Source organism: Suncus etruscus, chromosome 4, assembly GCF_024139225.1.
Source record: "Suncus etruscus isolate mSunEtr1 chromosome 4, mSunEtr1.pri.cur, whole genome shotgun sequence".
Classification (NCBI taxonomy): domain Eukaryota; kingdom Metazoa; phylum Chordata; class Mammalia; order Eulipotyphla; family Soricidae; genus Suncus; species Suncus etruscus.
Genome location: NC_064851.1, coordinates 47702360 through 47722293, shown reverse-complemented (window position 1 = coordinate 47722293; position 19934 = coordinate 47702360). Strand labels below are relative to the sequence as shown.

The 19934-nt window shown below is 41.1% G+C and overlaps 1 non-coding gene across 1 annotated transcript; it reads right to left on the bottom strand.

Annotated features, from left to right (window-relative positions):
- Positions 1–19571: 19571 nt before the first annotated feature.
- LOC126007729 (small nucleolar RNA SNORA19) lies at positions 19572–19700 on the bottom strand. Its single transcript, XR_007495219.1, has one exon. It is a non-coding gene; the product is annotated as a small nucleolar RNA SNORA19 (small nucleolar RNA).
- Between the last annotated feature and the right edge of the window lie 234 nt (positions 19701–19934).

Here is a 19934-nt window from a genome sequence, read left to right as displayed (position 1 = left end):
TTGCACAGTCTGTATTATTGGTTTTGTTTAGTGCTACTTTCATATTTAATTTGGTCTGTTCCTACTGGTGTGTCAGAATTAAACATTTTGGAGGTGTTGTGCAATCTCTGGAGAAAGAAATTTCAGGATCTGTGGATCTGGCTTTGTAAGCTGACATGGTAACTGCTGTAGAAGATGAATATGTTTTCTGGGATTTCCAGAAATATGAAGGGGCAAAGGGTGGGTGGAATTGTAAATTACTCATCTTTTAGAAATGATGAAATCATGTGGAGTCAGAGAAAGGGTATAGCGGTACAGTGGGTAAGAGATTTGCCTTGCACACAGCCATCCCAGGAGTAATTCCTGAATGCAGCACCAGAAGTAACCCTGGAGCATCACTTGGGGTGGCCAAAAATCAAAAGAAAAAATATATAAAATCATGCAATCTGATGCTACATAGATGAATCTGGAGATTATCATGCTATGTGAACTTAAAGAAAAAGAGACAAATACACAACAATCTCCCTCATATGCAGAACATCATGAAACATAGTAAGGAAACAACAAATGGACAAAGTCAACAGAACCTGAGAACTTGTCTATTGAGTTGAATTTACCATGGCAAGGTTCAAGGTGAAATGGTAGGTTCAGGTAGGGTACTGATGTAGACACTTTGGTGGAGGTTGTGATAGTGTAACATTGCATAAATAAAATCTCATGGTGGCCTAAAATTTTAAAAGAGATATTTCATGATCAGTGTCTTGGAATGGGTGTTTTTATCTGTTGATCTGGGAAGTTAGTGGCTGTTTTGTTGTGAGCAGTTCTTTGTGACAGAACTTGTCACCATGATGTAAGTGTTCTCTGCAGGCTCTGATATTGGAGCCTCCAAGCTCATGTGCTAAAAAACAAATGACTTGAGCCACTGTAAACTTGAAATGTTGCCAATATGCCAGAAAAACTGAACTAATGATTCCATTTAACTTTGAGTTTTACTTTAATTTAATTAGCTTTGTTGGATAGCTGGTTTAGTCAGTACAACTCTAGTCATTCGTACAAAAGTTCTGGAAAAGTGATTTTCTATGTCTCGTTCATCTGGAACTCCATTTTTGAATTGTTCCTTTTTGGACACCCTGTTAGCTTCTAATTTATGTTTTTATGTTTTATGGTTCTAATAATTTTCTGCCACTTCTACCTTTTTGTTCTTTCTTTGATGTCAATTCTTATTTGTATCTAAATTTCTACAAGATTTTTTAAGATTCTTATTGTTTGATTATTTTTGAGGTGTAGGTGGATATAATCATTTGACTTTAATTTTTCATTTATTTGATTTTATTTAGACACTGGTTTACAAAGTTGTCAGTAATAGAGCTTCAAGTACTCGGTGTTTTATCTGCAATCCTCCCTCAGGTCAGCATCCCTCCTCAATGTCCCAGGTTCTTCTCACCCTCCAGCCTGTCTCCTTAACTGGCACATTTTTAAGTTTGATTATCATAGTTTGGGTCTCCTGCTTACTCTCATGCTGACCATGCTGGTTTTGATATATACAGACACCTCATCTCTTCACCACTGATAAAGTCCCTATCCTTATCACTGTGTTACCTCCAAGGTTGATTTGACAAATGGATACAATATATTTCTTGAAATTTTTTAGACTTTCATGAGAAATTATTTCTTGTTCTCTGTGCATTTCCAAAATTTTCTCTAGCTTCTTTTACTCTGCCTCTGTTAAATGATATTCCTTACATTTCTGATGATCTGGGGATAATTGATTTGATTTAAGGGCTAAAGTTTGACTGAAAACTCTGTGTGAGGTCAAAATTTCTCAGCAGATACAGTTTCTTTGAGCCCTCAGGTGACAAGCTTTTTGTTTTTATAGTGGGTCACCCTGTCAGCTTAGAGAGTTCTTTTCTCTAGGATCATTTAATACCTATAAAAGCTTCTTTGGTCTGTTGCCTCAGCCTAAACAGGGCAGGACCAATAGTGTGTGCCTACCTTTGGATGTTCTGAGAGCAAAGATAGTTTATTAAGAAACTGAAGTTACCGCCAGTCTTTACAAAGACTTTTATTCTATCTTCTTAGTCTCAAACTATCCTCTAATTTCTCCTCTCTGTTGCCCTAGGGTCCCCTTTCTCAGAGTCCAGAATAAAACCTGTAGTTTCCTAGAGGTTGCTGAATGGGTAACTTCTCCTGGCTTATGGGTCCCTCCCTTACTTTCCTATTGCCTAGGAGGCCTGACAAAAATTTCAGTCTCTATCAGCTTGCCTCCTCCCTGCTGATATAGCCTGAGCATTATGCCCTGCTCAGCACTTCTCTACCTTTGTGAAACTCAGTCTCTATTCTATGTCATTGCTTTTCCTTCATTGTCAACTTAGTGAAATTTTATTTAAAGAATAGGAAATTTAGACAAGTAACATCGATTAAGAAGACTTCTTTGGAGCTGAAGGGGTAAGGTGCTTACTGGCATAGAGTCAAACTCCAATCCATCCATGCCACACATATGTTCGCCTAAGCATCTCCAGGAAGTGAACCCTGAGCACAGAGTCAAGAGTAAGTGTAAGTTAAGCACAGTCTAAGCACAGGTCATGCGACATCAACTGCCCCCATTCAGTTTTTTTTTTCCACACTTTTTTTGGCGGGGGGTGGGAGGGTCGGGGCAGACCCTGGTGATGCTCAGGGGTTACTCCTGGCAATGCGCTCTGAAATCTCTCCTGGCAAGGGAGACCATATGGGAATGCTGGGGATCAAACCCAGGTCTGTCGCTGTGCTATCTCTCTGGCCCCTTTTTCAAATATTTTATCTATCAAATGGTCTCATGTTTTTTTGTGTTTTGTTTTGTTTTTGCTTTTTGTTCCTGTTTTTGGGCCACACTCATTGGCGCTTAGGTGTTACTCCTAGCTATGCGCTCAGAAATCGCTCCTGGCTTGGGGGGGACCATATGGGATACCAGGGATCAAACCATGGTCTGTCCTAGGCTAACACTTGCAGGCAGACACCTTACCTCTAGCGCACAGCTCGGGCCCTTGTCCCATGTTTTTAAAAGACATCTTTTTTTTTTTGTTTTGTTTTGTTTTGTTTTTGGGTCACACCCGGCAGCGCTCAGGGGTTACTCCTGCTCTATGCTCAGAAATCACTCCTTGCAGGCTCCGGTGACCATGTGGGATGCCAGGATTCGAACCAACGACCTCATGAACGGCATGCTATCTCTCCGGCCCCTTTAAAAGAAATCTTAATCATGCATCACACTATTTGTTCATCCTGACCTTTAACAAGCAAATACCCTCTCCCTTTCCTGATTTTCAATCTTTTGTTCACTTGGCATAATTTTTTACTAGATATATTTCTTTTTAATTAATTTGACTTCAGCTTCAAACTGCCTACCACAAGTTCAGCCCATTAAAACAATTTTGTTCTTAATACAACAGTCTAATAGTGTAGAAACTCCAAGCACTGTAGTCTGTCCAGCATTTACTAAGGAGAAGTGTTCAAAACAAGTGGAAGAGGAAACAACACAAAGCCTCCACTATCCATTATACCATAAAGAAACCAGCAACAACAGAAACAACGGTTTAGTGAACAGGTATGTAATCAGCCTTTACTACAAAGGCCTCTAATAATGTCTTAGGGAGCTTATACACAGCATACAGGTGAGAATATGATTGGAAGCCAGAGACTCCAGCGGCAACGTTTCCTAACCATATGTTTTAGTGCCTTAATCTTACTAGGTATAAAATAACCTCTCAGTTTCTCAGTCCACAGGGATTCTTGGATACAAAAGATGGGCATCCTAATTTGACACCTTGGTGCTCAGTCATACTAGATACCATATTCAGTTTGCATTATGAAAATGTCTTGATAAAACACTCCAATATACCCTTTTTCTCTGGTTTATGTTCTCTATTAGGACCTGAAGCATATGATCATTCAGACCACTGAAACAATCAACTGCAAACCACAGACTTAAATTACAGGACCTACTCATCTAACAAGTTTGGGCAAATTAACATTTCCTTTCTCTCTCTTTCTTCTCCCTTCTTTCCTTCTCCCCTCTTTTCTTCTTCCTCTTCTTCCTCCTCCTCATCAATTCAATCTAAGTCAAATAAAATCCACCCTGATAGTTTCTCTTTAGGAAAGGAACTTCGATACATAAGATGCAGCGGACAATACTACATAGGGTAGCAACCTACATAGGTAGGTCTCATTAACTCATTGTTTAGTACCTGAGATGCAAAACATATGTATATCCTAAACTGCTCCAGCTATTATCTAACCCTGAAACCTTCATTTAGCAAGGTCCAACCTAATCACTGACGAAATGCCTAGAAAACCTCCCAAATCCGACACACCCAATCTCTTTTATTTGATTTATTAAATTTTTTTAATTTATTTTTACTATATTTACCTATTTTTCAGTTCTCCTCTCTCTTATCTTTTGCTCTCCCATCCTCTCTTTCTTAAGCTATACCTAAGCTAATTATTTATCTTAATTCAACCAGTCCTTAAGAACTCAGACCCATCCTATTAGGGTCAATCTCTAATTACACCTTAAGAATAGATCATTAATGTCTGTCTTTATGTGGGCATGAGTACATAGAGAGAGGACTCCTCTATGAGAACCAAGCCTAAACTGTAAACAATCTATGCCTATAGTGTATGTAGCCCCTCCTATAAAATATCCCCCCTTCAGAAATCCTACTATCCCTTCACCACCCGATCCCAATTCAATATTTCACCTTATTAATGGTCTTTATCCTCAGTTCTTAACTCATTAGGTATCAAGAACCTATCCCAAGATCAATAAAAAAAGACCCTAGTCTAAGCTTTGGCCTACAATGTGTACAACAACCAAGATCTCTAATTCCAGAGGTCTGATTGAGACAACTGCAACTGAGCAGAACTTCAGAAAATATAATGAAGGACACTACCCTAGGCTTCATTCGTGGATCAGTGCAAAAGACTCCATCCTAAGCTCCATCCTATGACCTGTGCAAATACCAAGATCTCTAGTTCAGAGGCCTGATTTTATCATCCACAACTAAGCAGAAAGTTTCTAGATATTACAAATGGACCTGGGGAGAGTAAAAAAGCATGTATGGAGCCTGTAGCTATTTCCATGACAGTATGCTTCAAGGGCAGAGAAACCCTGTATCTCTTAGGCCAAGAGAATTCCTTTTCTAATCTCCCCAATATTTATGGTGCCTATGCAAAATTAAAAAAAAAACAACAACACACACACACACAAATTATTTTTTTGTTATTGTTGTTGCTGCTTGTTTATTTTTTTCTTTTTTTGTGTGCTTTGTTTTGTTTTTATTTTAGGACCAGGTTATTGTTTAATTGTTGTCTTTATTGCTGTGGTGCTATTTGGGTTTTTTATTTGTTTGATTGATTTTTTTTTTGTATTGTTATGTTTTTTTACCTTTTTCCATTTCTTCTCTTAAATTGATATTTATAGCCTCTTGAAGGACTCCTCCCGTTTTTTGTTTGTTTTATTTTTGCCCCCCTTTTTTTCTTTCCTTCAAACAGAACCACATAACTTGAACCATCTTGTTCTGCCTCACAAATTGGGGGGGAAATAATCGAGGGTACCAAGACCATACAGTCGTATGAACATTGAGTAGAAATAAAAAATGATCAGACTTGGGGCCAGTGAGGTGGCACTAGAGGTAAGGTGTCTTTCTTGCAAGCGCTAGCCAAGGAAGGACCATGGTTCAATCCCCCAGCGTCCCATATGGTCCCCCAAGCCAGAGGTAATTTCTGAGCACTTTGCCAGGAGTAACCCCTGAGCATCAAACAGGTGTGGCCCCAAAAAAACAAAACAAAAAAAATCAGATTTAAACACTAAATCCAAAGCCACCAACAACAGAATCAATACCCAATCTACAACAAGCTAGGTACAGAGGGGATCACCTGGGGGTCAAAGGAGCCTGGGGGTCAAAGGAGGGGAATATGGGATGCATGCTGGGAACTGGGGTGGAAAGAGTACAACATTGAAGGTGGGAATGCCCCTGATTCAATGTCAGTATGTACCTAAAATGTTACTGTGAAAGATTTGTAATCCACCTTGTTCAAAATAAAAAAAATTTTAAAAATATTTTGTTTTTCTTAATGTTCTTTGGCTGAAAGTTCAAGGCTGGGATATCATCGATGGGACTACCGAGAATTCTGTTTATGGGTGATTGGGCTTCCACTGTAACTTTACCCTGTCCTCTTTCTTTGCATCTTTGTTGTCATAATTAAAATAATAAAAAAAAGAAAAAAATTATATAAAAAATATTTTTGTTCTTAAATTACTTTAATAACGTCGGGTGGGGCGAAGGGAGACTTGGGACATTGGTGATGGGAATGTTGCACTGGTGATGGGTGGTGTTCTTTACATGACTGAAACCCAAACACAATCATGTATGTAATTAAGGTGTTTAAATAAATTAAAAAAAAGAAATTTATTATTGCAAAAAAAATTACTTTAATAACTTTACTTATTCATATATTCTAATCTTATTGTTTATTCATTCATGATTTCTTCCTTTACTTATTAGAAAGAAGTTGTTTATCAAAGTACCTAATGTGAAAAAAATTAAAATGTATCTAATGTGATTAATTATGATGCATAAAATACGATATTTTGATGCCAACTTTGTAGATTAGTATTAGAACAGTGACCTCAAATTTTGAGTCCCTAGATTCAATCCATCTCTCTCCCTCTAATTCCCTCTCACTCTCTCTCTCACATACACACACACATCAACATACTTTGAAAAAGTATAATATTATAAGGTCCGAAGCAATAGCACAGTGGTAGGGAGTTTGCCTTGCATGCAGTCAATTCAGGATGGAAGGTGTTTCACATACTGGCATCCCATATGGTCCCCCATACCTGTCAGGAGTGATTTCTGAGAGCAGAGCCAAGAGTAACCCTCATATTTGTAATAAGATGTTTAAATAAAGAAAAAAAATTTAAAAAAAAGAGTAACCCTAAGTTCAGCCTGATATGACCCCCCCAAAAAAGGAAAAGTACAATATTATAATTCAAATATATTTGAAGAGTATAGGAGAGAAATTAAAACAGTCAAGACATAAAATGGAACCAAAATAAAAGTTAGTACTATCAGGTATCAAGTTCCACATGCTTCCTCCCAAAATGGGTAAAGTTGATCTTTCATTCAAATTGAGTGCCCAATATGACAGAATCCCCCATGGGAATTTTTTCTTTTTTTTTTCAACTATTTTTGTGGGGGGGGGGGGAATTTTTCTTATTCAACTTCTGTGCATGGCTCAGGAGGATCCTCATTGCTGACACATGATGGTGTTCGTAAGGGAGATCCCAAACCAAAAAGTGAACAATCATCCTAAACCACACAATCCCAGGACACCCAAGAGGAATGATGTGAAAGATTTACTGAGCTTTTATAGCTAATGCAGCAGAAGAAAAATGCAACATTCTTTCATCAAAGACTCCTTGAAACCTCATAGAAATAGGATCCTAGGCAGGAAGCTAACCCAGAGTGGTGATTTCCAGGATATGAGTGTTTCCAGGACAGAGCAGAAGTTTAAGCTCTAGGTCCCACTGATCACTTTTCACACAAGTTCCTTTTATCCTGTAGATTTCAATTTCCTTCCTAAAAAAAGGAATATATGTGTGTACATATATATGTATATATGCTGCCTTATATAAAAACTGAGTTAAAATCCAAATAGTATTAACAATGTAAATCCTATACATTTTATGTTCTCTTTTATTGTTTGTGATCCCCCAAGTTTAAATTATTTTATGAGAAGCACTATTGTCAAGTTTCACATAGCTTGAAGAAGTCATGCACACTATGAACCTATACCCTCAAATACAAACTGGCTGTTATGTGTTCTCAAACACAAAGCCCTTTCCCATTCAACTTTGAGTGACCCAGGTTCCGTTAGAAAATCTAATATAGGTTTAGTCAGCCCAAGTAGGAAAACGCTGTAGAGTAAGACAGTAATAGCACTGTTGGGAGTGAATCAACAGTAGTTTGGACACTTGCCTTGCACACAGCTTACTCAGATTCAGTCCTTGTCACCCATAGGGTCCCCTAGCCACCAGGAGTGATTCCTGAAAGCAGAGCCAGGAGTAAGCCCTGAACAATCTTTGTGTGTGTGTCACTCCCCTCCCCCCCCAAAAAAAAGAATAGCAATAGCACTAAGATGGACAGCTTTGGAGACATTCCTCCTCCTCTTATTTTATTTGATACTACAGTTAAAGGAATTGTTCAAAACCCAATCAGTAAGTGATTTTCCTGAGTTCAGAATTGTGTTACTCATCCACCAGTCTAAATAATTTGTCTAAGCAGTGACTACAGTAAGAAGTAAGGTAAAAGGATAGCTCTGAGTCCTCCTCATCCATCACAGTCATTTCTGTGTATACATACATTTGAATACATAAAAAGAAGCCCATCCTAGTCTACAGATTATAGGAATAACTGGAACTTGCTCTAATCAGTAATAACAATGATGATAATATAATAATGCTCTAGGATTGAATAACTTCTTAAAATAGGGTTCAGGCTATATTGAGGTGAAATATATTTTATGGAATCTTGTTGGAAATCCTGGGCTTTAGAACCTTTGTTAGAATTTGTTTCATTCCCATAGATAAGGATTGGGAGAAGGAATCTCATCCATTTTAAGCTCTTTTTGTTTTGTTGTTGTTGTTTTTGGTTTTTGGTTTTTGGACCACACCTGGTCACGCTCAGGAGTTACTCCTGGCTATGCGCTCAGAAATCACTCCTATAAAACCCATAGAGTAAAGTACCTCTTCTTTCAAACAAATCACTAGAAATGTCTTATGGTAAGTTTAGAAGTGACAGAAAGTGACTTTTTTAAAGTCACTATCCAGGGAGATAGGTCAGGAGTCAAGATGCTTTTAATGCAGAGAAATTTGCGTCCAAACCACAACACAACCAGCTGTGGTTCTGGTGATCTTCTACAACTGCCAAAGTTGCCCCTCAAGGCTGGGCCCAAGCATTGAACTATCTGGCTTGTTGGCTGAGTTTTGCCAGGAGCACTAGTGTTGGGTTCAGTCTCATCTCTAAGCTCATGGAACACCATGGCTGCCTGGTTCAACCCATTTAAAGCAACATAATTTAGCCTCATCATCTATTCCTGCATGACAGATAGGATGCAAGACCATGTGACAATAGAGACCTGATAGTCTCAGGTTGCTAAGATTTCCAATACTACATACAATTGGCTAGTTTAAACCTAACCAACCAGATAGAGGGGACTGATAGGGGGTGGGCATGGAGCAAGAAATTCTGGTATGTTTTTCTATCTTTTAAAAGCATCAAAAACTTGATTATTATCAAATCAAATCTAAGTAAAAACAGAACCCCACACAGAGATAGCTGAGATTTGAAGTTCTTTAGCCCCAGAGGGGCATTTTCTGAATGTGGCATATCTGAGCTGCAATTTTTACAACTATATAGAGCCTTGGGGAAGAAGCCACCTAGAAACCACCCAAGTGAGGAGTTTCTTGGAAAGAGGCCTGCACCTCGGCCAGGAGGAACAAAGTAATGCTGCCTAGAGCTGAGCAGAGCAGAAGAGGGAAAAAATCCTTGAAAAGTTTCAGACAAACCTGCCTCACCAGAGTTTGCAGCCAATAGACGAAACCTCAAATAGTGAGCTAAGTTCAAAGTGTTCAAGGTGGCCAGATGGGTAATGGCCTCAGGTGGGAGAGGGAGGTATAGGCGCTCTTTAGAAACACTCCCTCATTCCAAGGCTCAGCAAACTTCCCAAATAAAAGAGAAATAGCCAAGAATACTAGGAGAAAGCTTCCTGAGGAAAAGGAAGCAGAAATGAGGATGATGAAGCAAGAGTTGCATACAAGGATGAGTTGTTGATCTTGCAAACTGCCTACTCAGATTTAATCTCCAGCACAGAATAGAGTCCCTGGAGTATGTCCCTAAGCACAGAGCTAAGAGTAAACCCTGAACACTTCCTGGTGTTGCCTGCCCACCACCACCCAAAGAAAAGAATGAAAAAGAAGGCAGTGCCAGACTGCAGAGCCCAACTGGCTGATAATGGAAGAGCCAGTACTGATCACATTTGTCTACATTACAGAACATTAAGGCAAAAAGAACAGAACTTTTGAAACTGGTTCCCTCCTATGCAGGCACTCTGTTCCACTGAGCATGACATTCCCTGATAGTTCACATTTTCAAAAATTAAAGCTAAACTTGGAGATGCCCATCTGTCAATCTCTCATTTCAGCATTGATTTTATTTTACGCCCAGCATCTAAAAGCTGCCATATTCCTCCCATTTCAACTGCAAGACTTGATGCTGGTTCCTGCATCACCGGCCAACACCCATTTCTACTCCAGAGAATTTCCCTAATTCATTACTTCCTAGTGATCACCCTGGACAACATTCACTCCTGTGATTCTGTGAAATTCACTGGGTGAGTTTTATTCATCTAACCACTATGGCTAATATGGATCAAAACCCACTTAATCTCCCTTCAGATCTTTTCATGTAGTTCTGCATATCCATTTTTCACTGCAGCTAGCTACCCATCACCCCAGTTCAGAGTCCCTCTGATTTCTCAACTCGCACATCATTCATGAGACTAGTCAGCCACCATCATCCCCCATCTCACCACCTCAGGGCCTCCTGCACCAAGCAAGACAGCTGGCCTCTTGAGACCCCATTCAGATTAGCACTTTCCAACCCTCACCCATCTCACTTATCCACCTGTGCACCACTTGAGCTTTATGATCTTGCCTCATCACCTCTCTTTGCACTGTGCTCTGTACTCCTGACCCCTTCCTACCACACTCTCCCACCTAAATGTCTTGAAGTCAAACAAAATCTGAGGAAGAACCTTCCAATCAAGTACAAATTCCCAGAAGTGAGGATAAATTGGAGAGTCCACGAGTAATAAAGGGACAATGAGTGGGATGAGTGAGGAAGGTATGATGGAAGAGGATGTGACCTTTAATTAGTGGATCTAGGTGGATATTTTATTTGGGTACTTGCTCAGTTATTTCTTTTCTTTTCTATTCAGTAGTCTACAAACATTGCCAATCCAGGAGCAAAAGACTATGACAAAGCACTGGGCCCCAATTCCATGGAAAGACACTGGAAAGTTTCAATTAAGGAAGTGACTAGTCTAAATGTGCTTTAGAAAAAAATCATTTTGGGGCCAGACAGTATAGCAGGGAGAGCAATTTGCCTTGCATTCAGCCTACTCAGGTATCCCTAGCATCCTATATAGTCTCCTGAGTATTGTCAGAAATAAGTCTTGAGTACAGAGCACTCAGGTGTGCCCCACTAAAAAAAATTTTTTTTAATTAGAAAGATTAAAAATTCACTTGGTTGCTGTGTGGAGGATGGATTATGAGGAGGTTAAACCTTACCAGGAAAGTTCTGTGGAGGGAGAAGGCCAGCTCTTTATCTCTGCTTTTCACTGTGAGGTGAAGCTCACCTCACACCACCACCACCCCCCCAGGCTTCAAGCATCACTCATGTCCTGAAGCAAGTTTTGAAGATCTGAAAGATAAACTTGCCCCTGCCACTCTGGCCCTGGGTCTGTGGCTTTCAAGTTCGGGTGGTCTGTCCTTCAGTTGCTTCCTTGTGTCCCAGTTGGCTAATTCTAAAATAGTCATTTCCTTGCTGGTCAGCTAACTACTACCTGCTTTCCAAACTCTCCTCTTAGATCTCACAATGGGCTGAGTAGAAAGGACCAAATTCTTTGATGGCATTTGAAGGATCAAGACTGGCCCAAGGCCCTTCTAGAATCCTCCAGTAAGGAGGCCATCTCTGAGGAAGAGCTGCTTTTATTCTCCTCTCCCATCTTGAGGCACCCATAGCTGAATTCTAGATAAGTCAAAGCATTTCACCAATTCCATGCACCCCATCCTACTGCAAGAACTGAGAGTTGGTTAGCATCCATGATGTCTCCAGAGGAACAGAGCAGGAGAGGAATATTAGCTGCAAGAGTTTCCAACAGGGGAGAGAATTTACAACTAAAGACAGCCCACATGCAAGTCAGAGGACCAACACTCAACTTGAAAACAGTGAAGAAATTAGCTTTCTCCTTTCCTCTTACTTAATATTTCACATTCTTTCAAATGTGCAATGTGTCTAACACATAGGATATTTGCAAAGATAATCATAATGAAGGGGAAAACTATAGTTTTGAAGTAGAAAGCCTGCTGGACACCATGTAACCAAACAACAGAGGTAGTATGTCTACAATGACACAATCAGGGACTTTCAAGGTTGTGGTAGATGCCCACAGGAGTCCCTTGCTGCCTCTGTGGGATTCTGTCTATCTCATTGTCAGAGAATGTCAGATGAACAAGCACTTTCTGTAAATCAAACCAAAAATGTATCCATGTACCTAAAAAAAATGCCTAGGTCAGGAGCCTGAGAAATAGTACAGAGGGTAAGGCATTTGTTTTGCATGCAGCTGACCCAGATTTGATCTCTGCCACCACATAGGGGCCCCAGATCCCAGAGCAAGGAGAAAGCCCTGTACATGGCCAGTTATGGTCCTCAAAACAAACAAAACAAAACAAAAATAGGTCATAACAGACAAAGACCTACTACAACACTCTCCCCAGAATTGGGGAGACAAGAGAAGCAGGAAATAAGCCACATGTGAGCCTGAAAAAGCCCTTTAGTGGGAAACAGAAGAAATGTGAGGTATTGTACAGGTATTGTACATTCATTCACCATTTGTTCATAGATCATCATTATGATACTAATGGAGATCACCAAGTGACTTATATGAAATGGGGAAGAGAGAAGTAGCATCCTAAGAAGGAAATCTGCTGCTTTTTCTCTCTCCACCTCTACCACCAAGAATGGCTAGGAGATCTAGGACCAATAAAGTCCTGCACAGCACAGACCTTAAATCCTATCATTCATTCACATTAGACAGCCATCAAACTGAACTTGACGGGGCCGGGCGGTGGCGCTAGAAGTAAGGTGCCTGCCTTGCCTGCGCTAGCCTAGGACGGACCGCGGTTCGATCCCCCGGCGTCCCATATGGTCCCCCAAGCCAGGAGCGACTTCTGAGCGCATAGCCAGGAGTAACCCCTGAGTGTCACCGGGTGTGGCCCAAAAACCAAAAAAAAAAAAAAAAAAAACTGAACTTGACATCCAGTTGGTCTGCCCAACATGGGAGTTGATAACTGCAACCTAATTTCTCGGGAGTGGGGGGGGGCTTTGGACTCAGGCTGGAGTGAGGAATTGCTCTTTGCAGGAAAGGAAGACAGTTCTAGTTCTTACCCAGGCCTTTCAGGTCCACCACCTTCTCTCACAGAAGTTTTAAGAGGAGACAAGCAGTGAAGTTAAAAAAATAAAATTTTTAAAAAATATTTGAAGGTTCTAATGAAAGGGAGGGAGAAGATAAGAAAGGGAAAGAGTAACACAATCAAAAGAGAACAAGGGCTTCTACAAAGATGGACCTCTGGAACACAACCTACCATGAAAGCAAGAAAGTAGAAAAGTTCACATTTTAAGAGGAGTGGTGCAGGCAGCATATGCCCTGGCACCATGTGAGCAGGCTGGCAGCTTAAAGTGTGCAACACCGACACATTGGTCCAGGAGTAAGCTTTGAGCATTGTTCGGTGTAGCCCACAAACACTCCCTTCCAAAGTGTTAACTCTGTAGTCAGAAGGGGAAAAGATTTTAAGAAGAAAATGTGCCCAGTTTCATAGATTTATAGCCTAAGCTATGAATCTATGGGGTAGATCTTTGCTGAGCAAAATTCCCAACAACCACTAAAGAACAAAGCACAAAAGCCTTGCCCTGCCCACCATGGAGTGAGCCAAACACACAGAGAAGCAAAAGCCTCATGTTCCAAATCCAGGGCATTGGAGAGATGCGGGTCTGGAAGCAAACGCTGACGCAGAAAATAATCCACACACTATTAAGGGGATAAAAGAGGTTCAGGAATTCCCACATGCAAGCCTTCCACTCCTAAAAAGCAGATAGCTCAGTGGTGAAAAACCAAAACCGCAAGAATTTTTTTCCTGAGACCCAGGGTTTTTATTAGCAGGCACCAGACCACACCCTGGGGTGGAGTACAGGTGGTCTAAGGCACCAATCCAAAAGATGCTTTCATCCAAAGGTGCTTCTGACCAATGAGTAACAAGCATATCCTGAATAGGATGGAACCTGGTTAATCCAACACACACCCAGGGTGGCCCACCTGAAATAGAATCAGGTCCTTGGGGCTTCCTATAAGCCCCAGCCCACTCAGCCTTTCCAGCTTCACCCAATTCCATGAAAGGAGACTGAAAAGTTTAAGCTGCCTGGTGATATAATGTGATATGATGTGATTAAAAAAAAAAAAAGGTCTGGGGGTGCCAGCAGGGACCCATCCTTCCTATGATCTGCTAGAACCGTGCAACAAGAGCAGCAGCTGGTGCTACCTAGGCGTGAGCAATCACTAGGGAGGTGCCCACAGGGCAGGGCACCCCAGAGCACCTTCCAAGGAGAGCAGGGTTACCACTGGGTTTACAGGACGTTGAGCAATATCCTAGCATCATTCTTAGTGAAAAGACAAGCTCCCCAGACCAGCTAACCCTCAGCTACTTCAGGCCTCCAAAAGACGACCTGGGAATAGGCGTGCTGGCCTGGCAACAGACACAGCCATGGCCTGAGTGGTGCAGTTCAGGAAGTGGGCACAGCCATGATCTGGGTGGTAGTCACAGTCCACCCAGATGCCATAACTGCTAACTCTGTTGCTTGGAAGACAAAGGACTGAGTCTTCTGAAGCAAAGTCTATATAGCAACAACTGCCAGAGGCCACAAAGCCAGGAGAGAGAGTCCTGAGCACAGAGCCAGGAGTGAGTCTAAGCACTGTAGGGTGTGGCCCCAAAATAAAAACAAACAAAACAAACATTAAACTGGAGATTCCGTGGTCAGGTTGACCATAGGACTCCCAGGAGGTCTAAAGCAGGATTGTCTGTCTGGCTACAGTGTCCTGCCCTGGCCGGAAGCCTCGCTCAGGATCACAGAGGACGCCATTGCTGCTCCCTGGGCCTACATTTTTTTCTACTGAATTGGGGGCAATCCCAAGAGATTGCAGGAAGGAATCTGCGCGCTGGGAAGGCTCAGTCATCCAGGGAGACACTAGCGGGGACACACTGCCCCCCAGCGTCAGCTTTGCGCACACACATCTCGTCCCTGGTCTCTTGCTTGTAGCTACTGCAGAAGACTTTGCTGCCAAAGGAATTGGCGGGATTCTGGGGAAGGACAACTTTCAAAGTAGCGGGTCTTGAAGGATTTTTTAAAATGCAAGTTAAAACCGAACTAGGGTCAATTCTCCATTTTCATCTACAAAGGGAGGAAAATAATTAAAATATGTATTTCCTGCTATGCTGAGGTGTAAAGATTATAGGAATTAAATATTCCGATAATGAAGTAATGTATTTGATATAGACTTTACGACATAATCATATCTTTATTATTGACTTTATATCATAGACTTATAATATAATCTTTAATTGCTATAACGAAGTAATGTATTTGATATGACTTTGATATTTGATATATGGCACTGTTTCAAAGAGTTCTGTCCTTTCTTTTTTTTGGTTTTCAGGTTACACCCGTTTGATGCTCAGGGGTTACTCCTGGCTAAGCGCTCAGAATTTGCCCCAGCCTTGGGGGGACCATATGGAACGCCGGGGGATGGAACCACGGTCGTGATCTTTCCTTGCCTAGCACTTGCAAGGCAGACACCTTACCTCTAGCGCCACCTCGCCGGCCCCAATATTCTGTCCTTTCTTATATAGCTCTTCTAATATCCCTAAAAGCTTTGCTTTTACCTTAGATATCTAAGGAAAACGTTTTCTCTTTTTTTTTACTTTCTTTGTAATGCAAAGATGTTTTTGAATATTAATGATGTGTTAAAAACAATGTAGGCATTCAGTATACAATTATATATTCTTTTTTAAAAATTGATTCAATGGGGGCCAGAGAGATAGCATGGAGGTAAGGTGTTTGCCTTTCATGCAGAAGGTCATCAGTTCGAATCCGGCTTCCTATATGGTCCCCCGTGCCTGCCAGGAGCAATTTCTGAGCATGGAGCCAGGAGTTTCCCCTGAGCACTGCCGGGTGTGACCAAAAACCACAAAATAAAAAAAAATTGATTCAATGGGACCGGTGAGGTGGCGCTAGAGGTAAGGTGTCTGCCTTGCAAGCGCTAGCCAAGAAAGGACCGAGGTTGGATCCCCCAGTGTCCCATATGGTCCCCTCAAGCCAGGGACAATTTCTGAGCACTTAGCCAGGAGTAACCCCTGGGCATCAAATGGGTGTGACCGAAAAAAAATTGATTCAATGGTTTACAGTACTATCAATAATGTTTTTTTCATGCACATATTTTCAACACTGCACTCATCACAGCCTTCCTCTAACAAGGACCCCAACACCGTTCCCTCTCAAACCCTACCCCCCCCCCAACTAAATTCTGTGGATCAATTCTTTTTCTTTTGTTTGTTTGCTTTTCGGGACACGCCAGACAGAACTCAGGGATTACTCCTCACTTAACCATGCAGCCTGCTTCTTGGCTTCCTCATTGTCTGCAAGATGTCTGAGCACAGGAGAAAATAAAAACAATAATCAATTCCATCCAAAAAAACAAAGATGATCAGAAACTTCCTCAAAGAGCATATACAGATGGCCAATAGTTATGTGGGGAAAAAATGTTCTGCATCATTTACCACCAGGAAAATGCAAATCAAAACAATGAGATATTACTCCACTCCAAGAGACTGGCAGACATTACAAAGAACAAAAATAACCAATGTTGGTGTTGGTGTGGATGTGGGGGAAAAGACACCCTCATTCAGTGCTAGTGGAAATGCTGACTGTTTCAACATCTTTGGAAATTTATCTATATGAAAATAAACCAAAGAAAGCAACTGTAGGATCTAAAGAAGTACAATAGGGAATAACAAATGGCCAGAAGTTGCAGACTCTAAGAAGTGTCACAGAATGGAGTTTACAGGGCAGTGAGAGAAGCTAGGGAGACCCAAAACCTCCAGAGTTCATAGAGCAGGTATATGAGTCTGTCCCAACTAAAATTCCTTCATTGTATTTCCAGTTCTTCCTGCCCCACCCTGCCTTAGCTAGCCAGCAGGTTTCCTAGAAGTACTGGCTAGATCTATGATGTAAAAAAAACATTCTCAGTGGATACAGGGCATAACTCTGATAGGACCAGAAAATGGAATCAGCACATTGAAAAAATGTTGCCTCTTGATTTAAACAATTAAACATTCACCAATTATATTGGCACACATAACACCTTCTAGGTGTTAATCCAAGAGAAATTAAATATATACCTACATCCAAACCAAAGGCTTAAAAGTGGGTTGTAGCTATGGTACAAATGATAGAGCACAAACTATGGGCATGAGCCCCTGGATTTGATACCCAGCACTGGATGCCCAGCAATTTCAGATCAGCCCCCCTGAAAGATCTGAACCTAAATGTGCATCAGTTTTGTATGAGATAGTCCAAATTGGGAATAACAAAAATAGCTGCCACAGAATATTATGTACACTGCTACAGGCATTCTACGAGTGAGTCAGTAGAAAGGAATGGTTTATACACATAGATGAATTTCAAAATGATTGTGTTGTGTAAAAAAAAAAGATTAAAGAAAGAATATATGCTGCCTACATTGTTCTGCTTATACAAACTTCTATGAAGAGCCAGCTTTATCTATAGTCACAGAAAGAAAATTAGTAGTTCCTGGCAATAGGGCCAAGCTCAAGGTCCCACAGGGCAAGAGAAATTTGTGTACCCTGGCTTTCCACAGCAGTGACAACAAAATACAGCAACTGGCTGGTTTAAACAATGGAAGTTATTCACGATGTTATCCCATCCCCCCAACTTCCTGCCTAGCTCACCTGAAGAGGGAGACCCTCCCACTGCTGGGAGAGGTCTGTGGTTGGTAATTAAGGCCTGGGGGAGGTATAACAGGGGGCTTCAGTTAGAGATTCAGCAAGAAGCCTCAGGAGAAGGCAGCAGGGAAAGAGAAGAGACAGGATTAGATGCAGGGCAGCTGATGGAGGCTGCTTAAAAGGTTAGCTGAGAAGCCACACATGGTGACTAGGGCCCATTAATAATAAAGCTTCATGTCTCCTGACTTCTACTGACTGCTTGTGGGTCATTTCCTCACCATTATCCTGAAACCTCAGATCCACCAGGCCAAAGAAACTGCAGGTGTTGGGCAGGCCAAGAAAGGCCTCACCATCCATCCACCTTTATCCATTAGCATTAAGGACTCATTAATTTAAACTTCTCCCCAGGCCAAATGCTAATCTTACCTGATGGTCCCACAGCTGGAAAGGGCCTAAGGCTGGTAATTAAGGCCTGGGAGAGGGATGAAGGAGAGAGATTCAGCAGGAGAAGCCTCAACAGGAGGAAGCAGGATGGAGAGATGAGAGACCGTTGGGTGCAGAGAGACTGTTTAGCTTAGAATCCACATAGGGTGGTTAGAGCCTTATATAATAAAGTTTCATGTCTCCTGACTTCTATTGACAGCTTGTGAGTCATTTCCTCACCGTTATCCTGAACCCTCAGACTAGCCAGGCCAAAGAAGCTGCAGGCAACAGGCAGGCCGAGAAAGTCGTCACCATCCATCCACCATCATCCATCACCATTCAAAACTCTTGTTAATTTAATTAATACTTCACACTCTCTTGGTGATAGTGATTGTGAGAAAAGCATACATATAAAACATATATGTTTTATATATTTTATATACAAAATATATGTTGTGTATATTTTGTATATAAAATATATACAAAAGATATAAAAATGCATTGTTTATGCTTGCTTAAGTTTATTGCATGACAATTTCATTTCAATAAATCTATTAAAATAATAATAATAAAGGTCAGATGCCCTTGAGGGAGGAAAAAAAGAATGCAGACTGTTAAGAGTAGACCTATAGGGGGCCGGGCGGTGGCGCTAGAGGTAAGGTGCCTGCCTTGCCTTCACTAGCCTTGGATGGACCGCGGTTCGATCCCCCGGTGTCCCATATGGTCCCCCAAGCCAGGAGCGACTTCTGAGCACATAGCCAGGAGTAACCCCTGAGCATCACCGGGTGTGGCCCAAAAACCAAAAAAAAAAAAAAAAAAAAAAGAGTAGACCTATAAATCTTTTTAGTTTTTTAATAATACCTTTATTTAAGCACAATGACCACAAAAAATCTCTATGTTTCTTTTTTTTTTCTGCATAAAAGACACAAGGTCAGTCATAATGGTATTTATTCGGTACTTCTGATGAGATAATAGTACAATGTCAACCATGAGAAATAAAAATAGGCCCATTTGGGGACAAAGGATCACACACACGCACGGACAAGCATTTTTCATGGGGCTGGGGGAGAGATGGTTCAGAATATGTACAATGTGGAGCTGGAAGTCCAATTCAAAGCTACCAACCCCCAATCCTATGTTTTCAACTAGTGACAGAGAATTACCTATGTTCCTCAAATACACAATCTTTTAAACCCTAGACTCTTTAACAAGAAACACTAAATGACCAACCAGGAGCTGGTAACATTCTAATTTGTAATTTGCCGAGGCAATCTGAAAGAACGGTCTGAAGGAGATTGGTAGTATCACTATGGAGTCACACTGATAATTAGCCCTCAACTATTATATAGCACATGAGAAATAACTCTGCTCACATGAACAAAATAAAGCAGGTCAATGAAATGTGCACAAATTTTTATGTTTCAACTTGTATTTAGTACTCTGGTACAGTCAACTGTTTAGGTGAGTGAGGTTTGAGGTGCTCCCAGCACTGTCCTCCATATGCATTCTCAGAGATATGTGAGGACCATCAACTACCACATTTCCTGATGAACAACACAGAGAAGTGGAATCACCAATAGATAGTAGACAGACCAGAGCTGTGACACAAGCAATATGGTGTTTGCCTTGCCCATGGCTGATG